Source organism: Cuculus canorus, chromosome 16 (genome assembly GCF_017976375.1).
Source record: "Cuculus canorus isolate bCucCan1 chromosome 16, bCucCan1.pri, whole genome shotgun sequence".
NCBI lineage: Eukaryota > Metazoa > Chordata > Aves > Cuculiformes > Cuculidae > Cuculus > Cuculus canorus.
The window spans coordinates 13056630-13075595 of NC_071416.1; positions in this window are offsets into that span (position 1 = coordinate 13056630).

Sequence of the window (18966 nt, forward strand, 5' to 3'; positions counted from 1 at the left end):
TACAGCTTGGTTTACACATGCTATTTTCACATATTTGATCTAGCCCAAACCCATATTTATATATAGTAGAGATGTTTGTCTTCAGCTGTCAGTACCAAAGTAAAACTAAATCTCCTGTGAGAAACACAATTTGTATTAAGAAGCACTCCTCCTGTTCTCCATGGTTTCCAAACAGAAGACTTATTTTGTTTGATGAAGTTTTAGGTTAAGCATTGCCTAATAGATCTGTTAATTGTGAAAGGCTTTGAGCATTGACTGGCTTTGGAAAGTGGTGCATTCTACTGAAAGTTTTGCAAATGTTACAAGTTTCTCGTTAGAAATTCTTAACTAGCAGTGATGCAGTGAAAGTGCAATTCTTTCTGCTTTATCATCAAATTATTTGCACTGTTATTCCATTTGAGTTTAGGAAATGCTGTTAAGGCTGTGAAAAAGAATGAAAAGATTTCAGATGCTGTGAATATTTGAGACTGGAGGATGAGCACCCTTAAAGTCAGAAGCAAAAAAGATTATTCTTAATTAAACAAACGTTTGGAAGTATTCACCCCTCTGAAAGGGCGTTTGTGGTAAGCTGGACACGCCAGTCATAGATAGGAAGCCTTCAGAAAGTAGGCTTCATTTGAAAGATATTTGTGCTCTCACTTAATTAACCCAATGGCATTTAGTTCCAGCAAAGCTGTTCTGCTACATAATAATACAAAAAATGAGATATTAGTGAAGATCTGGGAAGAGATGGATACACATCTGCTTATATTTGCTCTCCTGGCATGACCCATCATGTTGTTCCTTAGGACTAAAATTAAAAATGTAGATAATTGCAGAACTTAATGAATAAAACCTCATCTGTCCTCCTAATAAAAATTGTAGAAAGGTTTAATGGAGAGAGGCTGAACTTTAAAATGCTTGGGGTTTGTATTGCTATTGCAGGAGCTGTGCGTGCGCACTTGTGTGTATGTACCAATTATAAATTGGTACAGACTATTTTAAGGTAGCTCAAACATTTATTGGTACCAAACTGCTTGATAATGAATGTCTAGAAAACTGTGATGACAGATGAAAGGATCAGCATTTTAGGTTTCCATTCCCGATGTATCTAGTTTAGACTGACTGTGAATAAAGTATAGTCAAGTTCCAAATGAGCAAGGGAGGGTCTTGTAGAGGAGGGTAGCATTATCTTTGAAATACTACTGAAACATCCTTCTGAGGGGGCTGATAATCTGTGAGAATTGTGGAGAGATGTGTAAGCCTTAATTTTTAGTGAAAAATGCCTAAAGCAATATTAATTGAATATGCATCTTTCTGATAAACATACTGTACTTCTGAAACTGTTGTCATCAACATGACAACAAATGAGCATGGAAAAATAAAATCCCTGAGCAAGAAGCAGATTTGCTGATGAGAAATTCTGCTGAGAAGTACGGAGCTTGCCATTCCAGTTTGTAAACAACTGCACCCATGTGGCTGCATCAGATGGACACTGTTTATGTGCAGTGGTTGTTGGTTTCTGCATTTGTGTCACAATGAAAGATGTAAGAAGATGAAAAGTGATGGAAACAAAATGAAACATGCAAAAAAGGAGGAATGTTATTCAAAGGAGAGTAGTAAGCTGGGAAATGACATCCAGCCTGTTTTATGTTCTTGCTGTTTTGGGATACTCTGCTGCTGCTAGGTTCTCTGCATTGCAAGGTGAGCACACAACCCACAAATAGCCCCAAACACTGCAGTCGTCATCTCCTGTGTACAAAGATTTGAATGCTTCAGTTGGAAATCAACATATTCCTTCTCTGAATACTTTGTTTTGCAAAGCCCACATCAACTTCCATGTGGAGAAACTCTATGTCAGGTCAAACCCCAGTACAGACTGTGGTTGAGTATTGCTCAATAGCTACTAACTACAGTGAATGTGATAAAAAGGTGCAGAGTAATCCCAAACTGGAATCTCCTCTTTGCTTTCTTTGACTGTTTTGCCTTTTGCTTTATTTAGATCCCCATATCTTATCTTTTCCATTGATAGCTGTTTTGCAGTCTTAGGTGTTAGATGTTATGGGTCAGTAGTGGTCTGTTATAGTTTATTTCCTGTTTAGGAAGCTTTTCCTAGTTGTTTTGATCTTCCCTCAGCGTAGCTGGTATTGTCTGTTGAGGGTTCCTTTTTATCCAGTTGCAGAGAACTTGTTTGGTTACATATTCCCTTGCTATGAGTATCTTAAAAGATATTTCTTCAGGTTTTCTGAACTACATGAAATACGGAGCTGAAGAGAATGCACTTAGATTTAGGTTTTGTGCTCTTTTAAGTTTGCAGAGGTTTGGTTACACTGGTCTTCCATGTAATCGTCTAGGAAGTACACAACGATTGGGAAATAAGGATAGGGAATCCAAGCCTATACATTGTAGTTGAATGACGACCATACCTACCAACACTATGATAACTAGAGCAAATTTGAGAGATCTATTTCTCTCTGTTCCTTCTGCCTTTGTACAGATGTGTATGCTGTAAAAGTTATTTATAGGATTCATTTAAATTCCACATTTTTTTCCCCAGTGCATTTTCCACCTTCTTTTTCACAGTACTTACTTGTAAAATCAATACTCTCAAACAGCTTTCTTTTTAAACTCCCCTGCCTGTGTTTCCATGGAGCCACTTTTTAAGCATATAGGAACAAACTCAAGCACAAAACTTCAGTTTTAAGGAAAGCCAGTGCTGTTGCATACTATGAAGAACCTACTCACACTTGGCTTCTGCAATTGTGAAGTTTAAAATGAATATCCCAGCACCTGATGAGTATTTTTGTTCCAGATATGCAATGTAGTTATACACCATAATCTGCGTGAAAGATCCTCAAAAAAGGATTCATAGAATGCTACAGATCTGGTTTTATACCTCTCTTCTTTTATACGGTGTTCCAGAGCACCAAATCAACACAATTATTATTACTATTTAAGCAGCTAAGCACCTATTTAATGTCTGTAGCTGCAGGTTTTTATGTCTGTGCTTAAGTGTCTTAACAATCTTCAGGGTTTAGATCTGTTGAGCAGCCATAGCATTCATTGAGCAGATGTGAATGTAAAGATACTGGTGAGAAAGGCAGCTGAGGCCTCAGAGAAATGTTTTCAAGTATTTTAGCTCTAAATGAGTAAAAATAAAAAAAGAGAGGCTGATCCAGAAAACCTCACTTGTATTACAGCGGCACTTAAAAAAAAAACCAAAACCCTAACTGTGACAAACTAGCAGACAAAATATCCAAATTCCACAGCAGCCTAATTTTGGCCTCTTCTGGAACTATTGTTCGAGTCACCGACCAACCTGCATCTCATTTATGCCGCGTACTGCATTTGATTATTGCCTCTTTCCAGGTAGTACTAAGGAGGTTTACAGAAGTGTTCTGTTTCTGTCAGGCTTTCCCCTCGCTTGTCTGTCTTTTGCACTGACACAGATACTCAGAGAGGGCATTCCCTGCATAGGTGTTTTTATTCCTCTCCTTACAACTCTCAAGCTGTAGTGGTGCAGTCAGTTTTAATCAAGTCACTCATGGTTCTATGACTTTTCCTGTTGTGATAACCTAGACAGGTTTGGAACCATAAACAAGAGGTGAAGTTACAGTTCCACCGAGCCAGGACGCTTGGCTGGACCTGCCGAGTTCTGTCTTTTGCTATCTTTTGGCTCAGCTTTTAAAAAAGGCAGCAGCGTGAACAGCTTCGAGATTGTATTCAGAACCAGATCTTCTGTGTTCCTCCCTCCTAAAGCTTTCCATTTCCGTAATGTCTTTTATCCAGAATCTCAAAATTCTTTGCAAAAGAACAGTGAATTAAACCTCACAGCAAACCTGTGATACTGAGAAATGTGAGATTCACTACTGTTTATGACAGAATAGCTAAGTTTTAGAAATAGAACAAAAGAGCGCTCCTTTTCTCCTTCTGAGCTTGATGCTTTTGATCGAACACTACAGAGGAGCAAACTGAGGCACAGAATTTAGAGTTTGTGCAGATATTTTGGGATATCTCTAGCACAGCCAGAAAGAACCTCTGATTCCTTACAGCATTTGAGCTATTACTTCAGCTTAAATTCAGCCTTAAGCTATTAGATCAGCTAACATGCAATCAATGCTGACTGCCAATACCCAACTCTTTAGAAAGAGGCAAAACCATCTCCTAACGCATCTAGCAAGTCATGCAGGAATGACCTGTGTGCACTAGCCATCAGCTGCCATCATGCAGCATGTAATTTGACTGTCTGTGTTAGTTCTGTAGTCTGAACAGGAGTGAAGAGTCATGGACATACACATATTTGACTATCATGGTCTTTAAATATCTGTTTCTGGAACCTTTGGTTTATTCTGCTGGCATCTGATGACAGCTTGAGCACCTTTAGTTTTGAAGTCCCTGTGCCTCCTGAGGTTAGGTGCAAATGAACACGGCAAAATATACTTTGCAACTGAGAATGTTCTGCAAATGTAGTTACTTTTGTGCCTTTGATAGCTTTGCAAAAGTGTATTTTATATTAGCATTTTACAGGTGGTGCTGTCTCTAAAACAGTATCAAAATGCCAGAATAAGTGTTCAGTGATTCCCTTCCCAACTTCTAGCAGTGCTGTCATGGAAATCCATTCTACATTTCTAGGCAGGTATCTTTCTATTTGCATGATGATACCCATTCATTATCAAAGAGAGGCAAAATTGCAGCAAATGGGTTCATTGTTTGAATGTGTCCAAAACATAAAGCACAAAAGCAGTTTATTTAGTGCCTTGCTTGCTGCCTTGAATTGGGCTTTCTTTTAGTCCTTTTCACGGCAGCTGGAAAAACCCCTCATATTAGAAGGCAGATTTTCAGCTAAGTGTCCTTCCTGTTCAGAGCCCAAAGCAAGCAGCCACAACTGTGACATCTGAAATGGCTGGTGGCAGAGAAGGGAAGTTTATCGAACATTTAAATGTAAACTGAGGTCATTTTAAAATCCTCATAGGCCAACGGCTTGAGTAAAAAGTGTACCTAAAGCTGGAAAAACAATGAGGTAGACACAACAGCGTTTATTAAAATTATATGAATATTAATTATGAAGGATAAATGATATTTTGAAGTTCCCTTGCAGAGAGGTTTAGTATAAATACAATGGACAAGATTCTTAACTGATGTTCCTCCATTGAAAGGCAGTGGAGCTGAGTTAATTTATAGCTACTGAAGGTGTGGCCTCTTTATTCAGAGATTCCCACATAACTGAAAAACAGTTACAAAACTGAATTTGACTCGTAACAGAACAAGATTTCTCTTTTGATTTCAGATTTACCAAAACAGTGGTTTGACAGTTGCTTCACTTCACTCTAGATATAAGAGCTATAGTCACAGTTGTTTCCTCAATGTGGATTTGAATTCAACAATTCTGGAATTCAGAGCTTGTCAAGCTCCGTTGTGATTGACTTAATCTTTCACAGAATCGTATGGATTTCTCGCTGAGATCTTGACTTTTTCTTCAAAATCCTTTATATTTTTCAAAGTTGACGTTCTTAGGTTTAAATTCCACACAGTTCCTTTTCTAATGCCCCCACCAAGAAAAAGAAAGTTAATACTGGGATTTTTACAACTCTTTACAGCATGGCACTTGGAAAACTTCAAAGCACAGAGAAGTGATTATGTTTGGGTTTTTTGTTTAACTATTTTTCTCCCCCCCATTTCAATTTGTATTTATATTTGCCTCTGATTCTCATATTACTTTCTTCAAGCTGCCAAAAGTTTTCAACTGTGGTACTGGATATTAAATGGCAAGTTTCTGGCAAAGATCATAGAGCTTTGTTTTCAATGAAGAATCAAATCTTGCCTCTGATTAACAAGAGAATCATTTGACTTACACTATCATTTATGCTAATATTTCTTGGATTTGTTGTCATTTGTACATGGAAACATAACATTTGCATTTGCAAATAGCACATTTAAGTGTCTTGTGCTTTCAAAACAAGACTCAAGGTACACTACCCACAGTCTAAAGAACCACTACAGAATCAAAGCAGTAGCTAGCGAAGATAAGAACAACCGGGTAATTATGGCAAATAGTCTGATGAAATAAAGAATGTCATTTTAAATATCTATTGTCAGTGGGGTCAGCCATAAAATCCTTACACACTGTGCCACTGAAGAACACTGGACGCCGAGCCCATTCCATCCCTCACAAAGTTTTATTTGGGAGTAGAGAGTACTGACACTGTGAACTGACATGCTGGCTGGGCATCAAAGTCTTTGGAACAGCCCTGCTGATTATGCTGATGCAAAGAATTAATTATTTTGCATTTGTTAAAATCAAAGCAAGCTATTGTATTAATGAGAACAGGAAAGAGTGAAGGAGAAAAGCAGAGGGATAGTAGGACCTGTGGACATCAGCGCTGATGTGAGTTACCCCACACCACAGGAAACGCTTCCCTAAACTCTATTAAAAGCGTACACGTATTATAGATAGAATGCCTTTGTACCAGAGGCTTTGATCTACTGAATGAACCTAACCTGCTTGCTGTGTTTTAAGCAGGCAGTGGCAACACAAGACATGAAGCATCAGAGATGGATGATAGTTACGAAATGGGCTCTTAGAGTAGAGCACCATGGTGCACACAGATGTGCCTAATCGTGCCGGAAGTCTGCCCAAGACAGAAGTTGAGCTCCACATGTCTTTCCATTAAGATGTATCTTGTGGGTCAGGGTCTTCTTTTACCTTTTGTAACAGAGCCTGCAGGCAAACTTCTCTGCTTGCTTCCCTCCTTTCCTGTCCTGATCCCTGACCTTGAGAGGAATCTTGTTACAGAGAGGAGGGAAATTGATGTAGAACATCATACCAGGCTCAGAAGAGATCTTGTGTAAGCTGGTCTGTGGGCAGTTTAGTTTGAATCAATGTGCAAGGAGGAGGTCTGGTATGGATCAGAGGGATAAAGGACTATAGTTCCTAGCTCATCTATGTTCGTGTCTTTTTAGCTGCTCCTGGCTCTACTCAGTAAATCCCCCTCCCAAGCAGATTTTACTGCAGGTATCGTTACAGAAAGGCATCTGCCCTCTCCGTCTCAAGCAGCCTGGAAAAGTCCCCAGACTGCCTTTTTTGTACGTACCACACCACAGGCCACAAAACACTTCCCAACAGCCTGTACCACACTTAAGATCAATAGCGAAAGAGCAAAAGCCACAAACTATAATGTGCTTCAGGAAGGGAGTAGGGGAGATCAAGGGCATTGCCAATGTGGATGAAATCTACATGAAAGAGCCTTCCTCATTGCACTCCTTTCATGGATTAAAGGAACAATTGAGCAAAAGAATGAAAAGGCAGTGCCAAGAGGAAGAGAAAATATGGAAGAGGGGAGAAGCTGGGTTTCTCTAGTTAAACCATTCTAGTCACGTTCTTGGCGCACAAGCAGAAAAGCACAGCTGCTTTACATCTGCTACAGAGCATTGGAACTGAGCAGGCATTGGTATAAGTATTCTCAGCCTGTTCAGATGAGTTTTTTTGTTTGCTCTGGTATGGATACAATACTTTTTTTGTAATTAGTAACATGGAAAACTATTTTCTAATGCCACTGCAATAACTGATTTGGCTCATAAATGTTTTCTTTCAAAGGTCAGGCCTACATGGACTTACAAAGGCTAATTTTGTCACTAGAATGTTAGACCTGATGCCCACCCTGGGAGACACAATAACCACTGAAATACACAATTTAAATGTTTTATGCTTATATCCATGAAAAACACTGATAATTTTCTTTCATGTAGCATCCTGATTGTATTTCATGCAGTAAATCTGGCCAAGCATTTTAGGGCTTTGTGCCCAAAGTGAGGCCCCCATCCCTGGATGCCAGTGCAATACAAAGATGGCAATAATAATATGTAATTTCTTTTCCTCCTTTATAGTCTTTGATGCATATTTTGAATATGACACTGAAGTCTCTTTGCTAAAACCTTCAGTTTAGCTAACACGAGGAAAGTGCATAAAAACGCAACACGAAAAATTCTTCAATCCAATCTCAGTTTCTCTGTTTGATCTTATCCAATGGCCAGGAGGGTAACAGTAACTAATATATGTATAAATTGATGTGATTGGCTTACATTAAAGCATTCACTGACACTGGTGTTAGAGCAATATTTTTCAAACTCAGTCTCATTCTTTGTGTGCAAGTGAAGCTTCAGCTAATATTGATAAATATTTTGCATGCACGAGTTATGTGAATTGAGAATTTTGCAGATGAGGAAAATACCAAAGCAAGGAGGGACTGTGTTATACGAATAAAAGCCTGGGACAGACTTGAAGCACAGCCGCCAGGGAGAATTTAAATCTGGGATTCTAGATTCACTGCTATCAGAAATAACAGCTTTAGGTCTTCTATACCCCACTGCTCCTATTATTTAGTAAAGTTCTTTATAGCTCCATATTAGCCGATTGTACACCTATGTGGGTGACAACAAGAACTGCAACTGTGATAATTATAGCTGAGAACAGCAGTGCATTCTTCAGCTTAACTCCACAGTAGGAATGCGTGCTTGTGAGTGTCATATGGCTGTCTGCATTGCTCAGATACAAGCACTGGTGGATGCCTGAGTCTTTCATACAAGCATACGGAAAGAAATTGACATTTCCCAATGGCCTTATGAATATTAAGGGTGGAAGACTGTATTGCTGATGTTACCTGGAGCAGTAGACTAGTGTTTAATTTTAAGATTTAGAACATGTTTTGGGGCTCTGCGTGTGTGTCTAAGTACAGTTAATATGCAAGTAGAACTGTGAAACAAGGATTTCTGATCTGTGGAGCAACTTTCAGTGTTTGTTTTAGCTTAAATTGCATCTAAGCATATGCCTTGTGCAGCATGTTGAGCAAACACCTTTTTTTTATAATTCTTATATCGCAGGGGAAACACCGACAGGCAAAGAGTTCGTTCAACTAAATGTCGGTGAAAATGCTGCTATGGATAACGTTTTTGGAAAAGATTCAATGCCACTGTCTAGACAGAGGCAAGAAACAAGGGTTCCCTTTCCCCTTGTCCCCTTGGAGCCTCATCACAGAGCTATGTAAGTCTGCTAATTAAACTGGAGTTTTGCACTTCACCCTTAGGAGTGTCTTTCTTAAAAAATGTAGGTCATTTGATTGCCATGTCTTTTCCAGCATCCTAATCTCCAGTGAGAAAATTATGAAGAACGAGCTGTGCTGCATGCAGACAAAACTGAGGGCTACGCAGAAACAGAATGTTTTCTTCCATAAAAGTTTTAATAAGCTATAAGGTACTAATCCCACATTAGGAGGAACAGGGGTAAGGAGGAATAGTGCAGCAAGCCGTGCTTTTGCTGTGGTTGAGAGACACTTGCTGTTGTTTGCTGGATAACTTCCACTTAGTCTGATGGAACACTGGATTTCAAATAATGGGCGTGCTTCATTGGTGGTCTATGACATTGGGCCTGGGCAAGAAATGAAGAAAAGAAATCTAATACCTGGGTATAGAAAGATGTTGATTAGGAAATGGAGGTCAGATCTGGAACCTAGTGTCTTACTAAGGACTGGTTCCAGACACAGGATCCACAGTCATTCTGAGAAACAGAAGAAGGTCAATGGAATGGTCCTAAGAATCAGGTACTATCCAAGAACTGGTTGTCTTTACACATTTAGGACAGGCCACTGTCAGTCAGTTCAGGGCAGAACATAGTAGCACTGGTAGAACCGTGTGCTGATGTGCCACTGTTTTAGAGGATGTTGGTTGTGGCCTCTTTGCATCTTGACTCCTCAGACACTCCCAAAGTTATCCAAGAGAAGAACTAGGAGAGGAGAAGTAGACTCTTAAGCACTGGCTTCTGTGAGAGATCTCTTCTTGTCAGAATGAGATGTCCAGATGGAATTCTTCATCATTTCCACTGCGATGTTCCTTTGTCATAAGTCAGGAATGAGACTGCTGAATGTGCTCTGAAAGCTGGAGGAAATTACCGTTTTAAAAGTATGTCATTTCCATCTTCTCTTAGCCTTCTTAGCAGAGACAGCTGGAGCTTCTGACTCAAGGTCGTTGTGAGGCATGTTTGTCCCCTAGTGCTAATGGTAAGGCCACACTTGTATTAATCCTTTCCTCACCTTCTGAGTGTAGACATACCCGGACTCAGTGATGCATGAGCAGTAAATAAACAGAGAGATTGGGGGGAGAGGGGGAATCAAGGTGAGAATATACACTTTGAATACTTCAGTGAGAATTTCCCCTCAGAGAGGACAATACAATCAGTAGTAAAGTAACATTATTTTCTTTTCTGTCATGGGGGTATTGACCACCTGGATGCTAAATAACCAATCTTGTTTTAAGCCAAAGACCTCAGAGACTAATTGAGCTACTTGAGTTTTTTCGAGGTGGTTTGAAGGAAATATCTAGTGAAATGCTCAGAATATTTTGGCAGACACTAGGGAGAACTGATGAGCCAAGAGTGTGGGAAAATAAAAGGAACAAAATAGCTTGCCCAGAGACTAATTTGCGCACCAAGACTTTTGCTTGTGCGTTCTCAGTGCTTGCGAACAAACGTGTTGCTCACATACCTATGCAGTCCAAAAGATCCTGGCCTGAATAGTACATGAGCAGTATTAGATCTTCCCTTCACACTTGGTACCCATGTTCCAGTGATCAGTCTACTCAAGTTTGCTGTGCTATTGAGCTCACAGTGGCCCACGTGTTCAGAAGTTACTGTTGGTCTGCGATCCTTCCATTTGTGAATGCTCATTTTCTCACACTGCATCTAGGCCTGATTTTCAAAAAAAAATAGAAGCTATGCATTTTGTGAAAAGAAGGGACTCTCGAGTCACCCCAGGCTGTATACTCAGAAATAAACTGTGACTCACTTGAAAATTTAATTCAGTATTTTTATAGGAAAGTTTTTGAAATCTAACAATATTTGTATTATTAAATTTATACCAAATGTGTTTTTGGAAGTATTTCTCACTGAGTAGTATAGAGACATCTTGGGTGTCACTGTAAATTAATGAGCATCTGTTTTCATTGTGGTGAGAAAGCTGTGAGAAAGCATCCAAGTGAGACTATTCACCATTAAGAATTAAACATCCATGGTGAGGTGCAATACAGGGTTCTCTGAATGTTTCCTCTTGAGGCACTCCATGCCTGGAGGTTGACTATCTAACAGGTCTTCTCCTTCTTTTGATGGCAAAACACAAAAATACTTTCAAGGCAGATTTAGTTCTGGAAATGTATTTCTAAGGTTGATTTCTAAGGTGGTGCAACGAGGTGCTGCAATAGCTTGTAGCCTCTTTGGGCTATTGTTACAACTATTAAAGGCAGTTGAAAAAAGAAAACAATAAGGAAAAATCTCTTTCCTCTGCATGTTCTGCTTCTTCACCTTTGCTTGCGACACTTTATCTGCATATTTAGTGTGTACTTCATAATAACATGGAGAAGAGTTATTAAATGATTTGTATGAGCCAATGAGCTGCATGTCTGAGAACATATAGATCCTGGCTTTCAATCCGTGCTGATGCGGAGTTTCAAAACAAATGCAGCCTGGCTCGAAACAAACCTAAGGCCTGGGTGTGTTCATGAGCACTGATTCTCTCCGATTCTCTCTGACTTTCCTTTCATTTGCTAAAATCTCTGTGCCTTTCCTTTACTCTTCTGTAGACTTTGTCTAATATTTCTCTTCTCTACCAGAGTAGTACTTCCCTGGAAGATTTAGTCAGATAATGTTTGAAAAGTGTTTGAGATCCTGGAGGAAAGGTTGTCACTGCAAGTAGCTGAGCTCTAGTGACATGACTGCAAAATTAAAACAAAAAAAAAAAAAAGAGGTAGAACTATAGCACAGCTAAAAATAGAGTTTGAAATTCCTCTTCATTTCTGAGCCATATAAGGACCTATACATAGCTATGTAAGGCAAGATCTTCATGCTAAAAGAGATGGAGTTTTGGCTGATTTAACATAGGCAGCATTGTGTTTACATGTTTCCTTTGTAGAGCTAAATTGTAATTTTTAAAGCTGTCAGAAGGCCTCTCTTTAAATTAGAGTAATTTATTGCTATATGTACCCAAGAACAGCTACAAATATAAGCGTAGGCACTCCCTTGTCTATATCCACTGTACTTTTCCAGATCACTTCCACAAGGAGAAGAAGTCTAACAAAGAATGAAGCAAAATTTCTCTGCCGCTCAATCAAAGGATTAATTCTTTTCTAGTAACACTAAATGCTGGCACCAGAGTCTGGTCTTTGTCTAGAATTCCTAGTGACATTGCTGGCAGTTCCAGGCATGGAAGACATGCAGAAAAAATGCATTGCTCTCGGACAGAAATCTGTTTGTTAATAAACTTCATCTACACATACGTGCACACTCGCTCACACACATACAGGGGTATATATAGACTGCTTCACACTCTAAAATTAGTAGTTATGGAAAATGTTATATGCAATAACTTGATACTCTTAGTGATTTGTGGCAGCACATTCCTAAAGAAATACTTGTGTGATAAATTGATGATATGGCTTAGATTTTCAGTTGACAGAATAATGGGTGAACTTGAGCTGGCAAATCTTGTAGGGCTGTGAGGTAGCAAGCCCTAAAAATCTAAAATGTAACACACCCATTGCAAGATTCCCTACACGCATTCTAGGATTACCATATAGCGATGCAAGATTCTCTGGTTTTTGGCAGTGTTGAATAGAAAAGTTGCCTCAAGAAGCTGAGGAAGAGAAGGAGGATGTCAATTAAGTACAAGCTCCTCCTGATGTGTTTGGCAGAGCAGCATTGTAGAATGTGATTCCTGTAACCCTCATGAACTTGCAGGTTTTGTTTATGCCTGTGTTGTGCCTGGTTTGTATTTGGACCGCTGCCCAAACCACAGGCAAATATCTCTTTTTGCTACACGATTTGCTCTCAAATGCAAAACAAATGGACAAATAAACAAGACCACCGAACAAAACACAACTGTATTTCTAGTTTGTGTATCCTATTTCCTCCTTGATTCTTTCTTTGTACATTTTGAAAAAATGAGTCCTAGACCGGGTCTGCTGGGTTCCATGGGTTTTCATGGATTGCTCATATTTCCTGTCTGTCTTTTGTGTCATCTCTTTTTCTTGCTGCTTTAGATTAGCCGCAACGCAGAGCCATTTATGGTTGTCATATGTTATGTATCAGGCTTAATTGTTCGTCCTGCCTTTCACCATCTCATCGTATTTCACAGACCACAATTAGCTATGATTCTTTTGAGGCACCCAGCCTGCCTTTACTTGCTACTTAGCCTTACACATCCATATGGTTGGGCTTGGTTTTCAAAGATCTCTTGTTATTTTGCTACTTTGCTTAACACAGCAAACCAAGAACTATTTTGGATGGTTTGTTTTCTGGCATTTATATGTACATATATGTTAGAATTTAGTATCAAAGTGTAAAAGGTAGCTGATAGAGCTGGAGCACTGTGGAAAGATGTGCTACATCAGGCTTATCTGAAACCTTGTTATTTGTGGATTATTGACATTATTTCTGTTTATGAAGTCCTGTCTTTCTCTGGTCTGTGCAGTGATGATTCCTTGTCTCTTGGGGAATGTTACTGCCCTTTCTTTCTTTTCTATTAAGAATATTTTCCTAATTTGGTGCCTTAATTTTAAACTGCTATCTTTGTGCTTTGCATTGTGTTCCAAGACTGGGAATGATGCCCAAAGCTGTATTTTCATGGTACACTTTTGGATCTCCAATAAAATCAATGGAAGATGTTAGAGAGACTGAGGGCAGGAGTTTTTGTTTGAGATATTTTAGAAAACGGTGACATCTCTTTCACTCTGAACTTTTCTCTTTTACGCTCTCTTCTGTGTGTGTATCCGTTGCAGACCTTTAGTTCTATAATCTGTCTGCTGCTCTTAGTACCCTCCTTTCTTTTTTCTAGTCCCTGGAAAGTGTGAGAATTAAAAATGCACAGACCACACTAATGTAGTTACCCTCAGACTCAACTGAGTGTCATTGCTTTGACATACAGTCTTGTGGGTGTATATACACTTACATTTATGGTATTTATATTTATATATCTGTGTAAACTGCAGATGAGAGCAAAAGCTTGTGAGTTTGGAGATCGTATAGGTTCTAAAACCATAAAAATTGAATTGATCTTCCCAAGCGACTCACAGAACTGGGCTGAGATGTTTCTCCATAAACCTAATAGCGTAGACTTGAACCAAAGCTGTCTCGACATCAAGAACAGCTGTATATCTTGAGTGAATATAATATTTTGGAAGTTGTGCAAAGATTGTTTCTTCCTGTGAAATATTTCCATCCCTACTGCTGGACCCTTAGGGACTGCTGTGTTGGCCATAAGAGTATGTTAGAACCAGACTAGAACAAACGGTAAGTGCAGCTGAAGAATGGAAGGCATAAAGGAATAAAGAGGGCTACAGGCAGCAGCAGCAGGAGACGAAGATTTCTGCAGTATCTTCTTTACTGCCCTACATACAGTGTTAAGAGGGGGAGGTATAATACTGGATGTGAAACATAAACTTGCACTGGGAATTTGTGGACTTGTGTCAGCATTTGCTCTGTGTTTGTATTTCATGGATTTCCCCATCGTAGTCTCTCCAGTCCATTGCTCCATATGCTCCCCGCTCACGCTAAACAGGTGAAGCCTGCTATTTCCCCAAATGAAAGCACCTCTCCAGCGTTTGTGTGGACAAATGATTCAGGAATGTCTGCAGGAAAGACAGGAGGGAATGGTTAAGATCATGACTGACTCAAAATGGGATCTGGATGCCAGTGGAATCTAAGCATGAGATTTTCCAGCATACCCAGCTGAAAATAAACAACAGGGAGAAGAATGTTATAATAAACTTGTTCAGCTAAAGCTGGCACTTCAGACTTACACCTGCAGCCTCTAAACTTCTCTTCCACTGTAATCTCAATGTGCCATACAAAGGATTTCTGTAAATTAAAGCAAGGGAGTAGTTAAATTTTCTAAGGCAATCTTGTCTGTCTGTCCTTTGAGAATGCCAAACTGATGACAAGATGGTATTATTTGTATATGTATATTTAAAGTTGACTTAATTAATGAAACCCATGGAGTCTAACCCTTTATCGTATTAAAAAACATCAGATGCCGAGAAACAAGAAGCTGTTTTATATTTGAGGGATATAGAAATGAAAGGATTGCTTTCAAATTTATTTTTAAATTGGTAAAATGTTTGTGTGCCTATAATGTCCATTTAATTTTGGAGTTTCATCCATAAGGAATGTTGGGACAGGATGAAAAGTAAATGCAGTATAGGATTTTTTTTTTCTCCGTTCTTTGTTTGCATTTGGTAGGTGGTTTTGCCTTCTCTGAGTCTCCTTGGGGCTACCCACATGTTAGCTGTAGCTATTTCACCTTCTCTAATAGCACTTTTGTATTTATAGAGCCTGGTTTTCCCAAGATGCCGGGAAACATGGCCTTTTTGAAATATTTGCATTGTTTTGATGTGTGATATAAATAAGGGGAAAATATATCCAGAGATGTGGAGAGAAGCACAATATAGGGGTTTAACTATTTCACTGATTTGTCAAGAAAAATTTTTGTCTGGAAACCATCTGTCTCCACCGTTTGTTCTTCTGTTACTTTGCTTTTACTTATCCCCACCTCTTTTTAATGGAACATAAACTACCCTTTCACATATGATAGACCAATCCACACACAACTGCCATGACTTTTGCAGTATCTTGGACTTGGCCTTCTCTTTCTTTCAGGTGTCTTCAGAGCAGAGCAGTTGTCAAACATTTGTATAAATAACTGTTTCCAGTGTCTGACTCTTGTGAATTCCTATTTCTATTATAAATACCTCTAATTAAATAAAAGTGAAGAAGGGTTACTAAATACATATGGAACAGAGACTAAAATGACAGTTTGGGAAGGAATCCCTGATTTAGATGAAGGGATACATGCTTTAGAAGTGACCAGTATTTCCAAATCTTTCAGTGTGCAAACATTTGAGCATGTTTGACTTCAGTGTTCAAATAACCAGCTAAAAAGTAAAGGGTTGTGTGTTGATTTGTACCTAACAAACCTGGCTGCAGACTAACCACAGCAGGATACCGCCAGCTTGAAAAATAACTCGGGGTCTTATGGCACCGTTATGGCCAGAATGAAGAAAATTTTTGGCAAAACTGATCAAAAGGCAAGTCAAAGTGGAAAACTGAGCGGTGAAATGGGGAGGTTAGGAAAAAAAAAGGCAAAAAAAGTGATTAAGAAGGAACATCTTTGGTAAAAGAAAGAGGATTTTTCAAAAACTAACGAGATTGCAGATTTCCCAGGAGCTCAGCTGCTTATTTGCCTTTCTTCTGGGTAACACCTAAAACATTCGTGATCAAAACAAAACCATGATTTCACTGCACTTGGCCCTACTATAAGCACTTTCGTTTGGGAAAGAATTACTTTAACCTCAGAGTTTCTGCACCTGGGCTCTGAATTCTGATTCTTGACCGTTGTCACTCCCAGAAACCTTTTTGCATGTGCGGAGTTAATATCATTTCAGTTTGGTTTGTTCCCACAATGCAAATATCCACCTGTGTGTTACTGTGAAGAACTTCTGAATCATCTCTTCCTATGTGTCTACTGTTGATTTAATTGTGGGTTTTGGCATTACTTAAAAGCTTGAAGTATTTTTAATAGATAAAATATGTTGTGTCCATTATTTGTGTCAGCACTCCCTGGGAAATCTCACTATTCAGAATGTTTTCTTAGAGGCATATACATACACAAGCCCTTGCAGACGTCAATTCAAGTGCTGTATCCAGGGAATAATGACTAACAGGCTTCAGACAATGAAGAATCCAATTTAAAATCCAAAACTGGATTATAAAAACTCTTTCTTATTCTTTGTAGATTTCTGTAACAAATGAACTCTCTCTGCTATTTCTAAATATCTAATTATATTCATATTTATATGGGTTAGTCCCCAAGACCATAAGCAAAGCAGATTAGAAAGGAAGTTGTGGAGCTCACATCTCCAATTCTCATCTGAATTTTTAAATATGATGCACGCATAGCATGAGGACAGACACTTTATAACTGATATCTCAACTAATTCAAGTAACTTATTTGAGAACATATTTGAAGTCAGTAGAGATTTTCTCCTTTCAGGCTAACCACTCTGCACTAGGGTGCGTTAAAGAATTATTTCAGAGCATGATTCAGACCATTGATTCATGGTATAATATGGCTATTTTTAATTTGTTAAGTGAAAGTTTATAGGAAAGGAAAAGCACTGAGTATTTCTGTTTTTCTATTTCCTTGATCATTCTGTGTCCCCTTAAGGCCACTTCTTTACCAAAACCAACATATAATTTTGATTAGATTTTCAGCTTTAATACGTTTCTCCTTCTGTCATGTACCACTATAACATGCATCAAGTATGGACAATATCTATTTTAGGTCACTTAAAAATTGTTACCTCAGTTTGATGATTCCCCTGCTCAGCCTCTTGATGTGGGATTGGTAGATCAGAAATTCTCACAACTGGACCTTCGTGTTACGTTTTGCCACACAAAATGGAACAAAACTGCTGCCTTTCATCCAGCATTAACCTTCTCTTTCCACTTGGGTATGTTGCATTTTGGTGTTTTGCCTTTTTAGTCCTTTAACTATGTTTTCAAAGCCATTTCTGCTAATTCTCATTATTTTTTTTTTACCCTATATATATTTTTCTTCATGGTTTTATTGTTTTGCAACTTGCAAATAAAGTCTGAAACTAAATAAAACTATCAGTAAGTAACAATATTGCCATAAAACCTTAGCTGAACTATAGTTTTATGTTAATAGTATGCAAACAATACAGATGTTAACATTAAAATACACCTCAGCATGATTACTGACATAGCCATATAATGCTTATGGTCTCCCAGGTTTAACTGTTTAAACTCTAGCGTTATGTTAATAATATAGGATCTGCAGACTCTCTTCTCTCCCCTTGATTTCACTGCAATACCTACGTGTCGTGTATGGCTCAATGGCAGTGTGGGATGCCTTGCCCTTGTCCCGATGCCTCTTCACCTCATTACACACTCATCGTCTGCCTTGGCTAACGCATACCATGAATTTAGGAAAAGAATCCAGTTCGGACATATGCGAGTTTTCAGGACCTGATCCAGTAGCGTGCTGTTAAACTGAGATCTGAGACGTTCACGTGCAGTTCTTCTGACTGTCTCACCCTGCTGGAGCAGGATTACTGCCGTGTGGGATCTGACCCTGTCCCTCCTCACCCCCTGCTGCATGAAAAACCATCTGAGGGGTTTGTTTACCGCAGCTGCCCATGAAAGTTGGTTTAAAATCAACATTCAGAGAACAAGCCGTGGGGTTCCAGTGCAGTACAGAATTTACCAGAGAGAAGAGTATTGCTCTTGGACTAGAAAAACAACCACTCTGTTTAGCAAAAGATTTTGAGGTTTTGAAGTGTATTTATTTTCCAATAGGAAATGACAGCAAGGCCTTTTAAAATTCTCAGAGCAGACAGAGAGCTATAGGCCCCCGAGTAGACAACAGTCTGCGTATTTTACCAAGCACGGCGCAATGTGAGTTTTAGCCCCTACGTATTTTTATTTTAGCCTTGGAATGGCAACTTCTTCAGCTATCTCCATATCTTACATGAAGAAACTTTCTTGTTCAAACTGACATATTTTCTTCAAAAACTTCTGGGTTTTTGTAAAAGGTTTCATGAGAAACCAGCTCTCCCTGTATGCAGTGACCCAGAGAAGTTGCTGTATATACGCACCTTCTCAAATCAATACAGCAATGCAGATGGCTTGGGACATGGAAGAGACTAATATAAATGGTGAGAAACACAAATCACCCCATGCTGGATCAGGGATTTTTGAAAACTCTTAACAGCATCTCTGGTTTTTAGAATGCTTCTCCACCTCTCCTTTGAGGGAACCCTGGATCCCTGAGTGAATTTATGGCCATATTTTTTCCCCTGTATTATTTCTGTGCAACTATTTTTTCTTCTGTAGAGGCATGTAGCTGCTTTTTGCTGCAGCTGAGTTCTCTG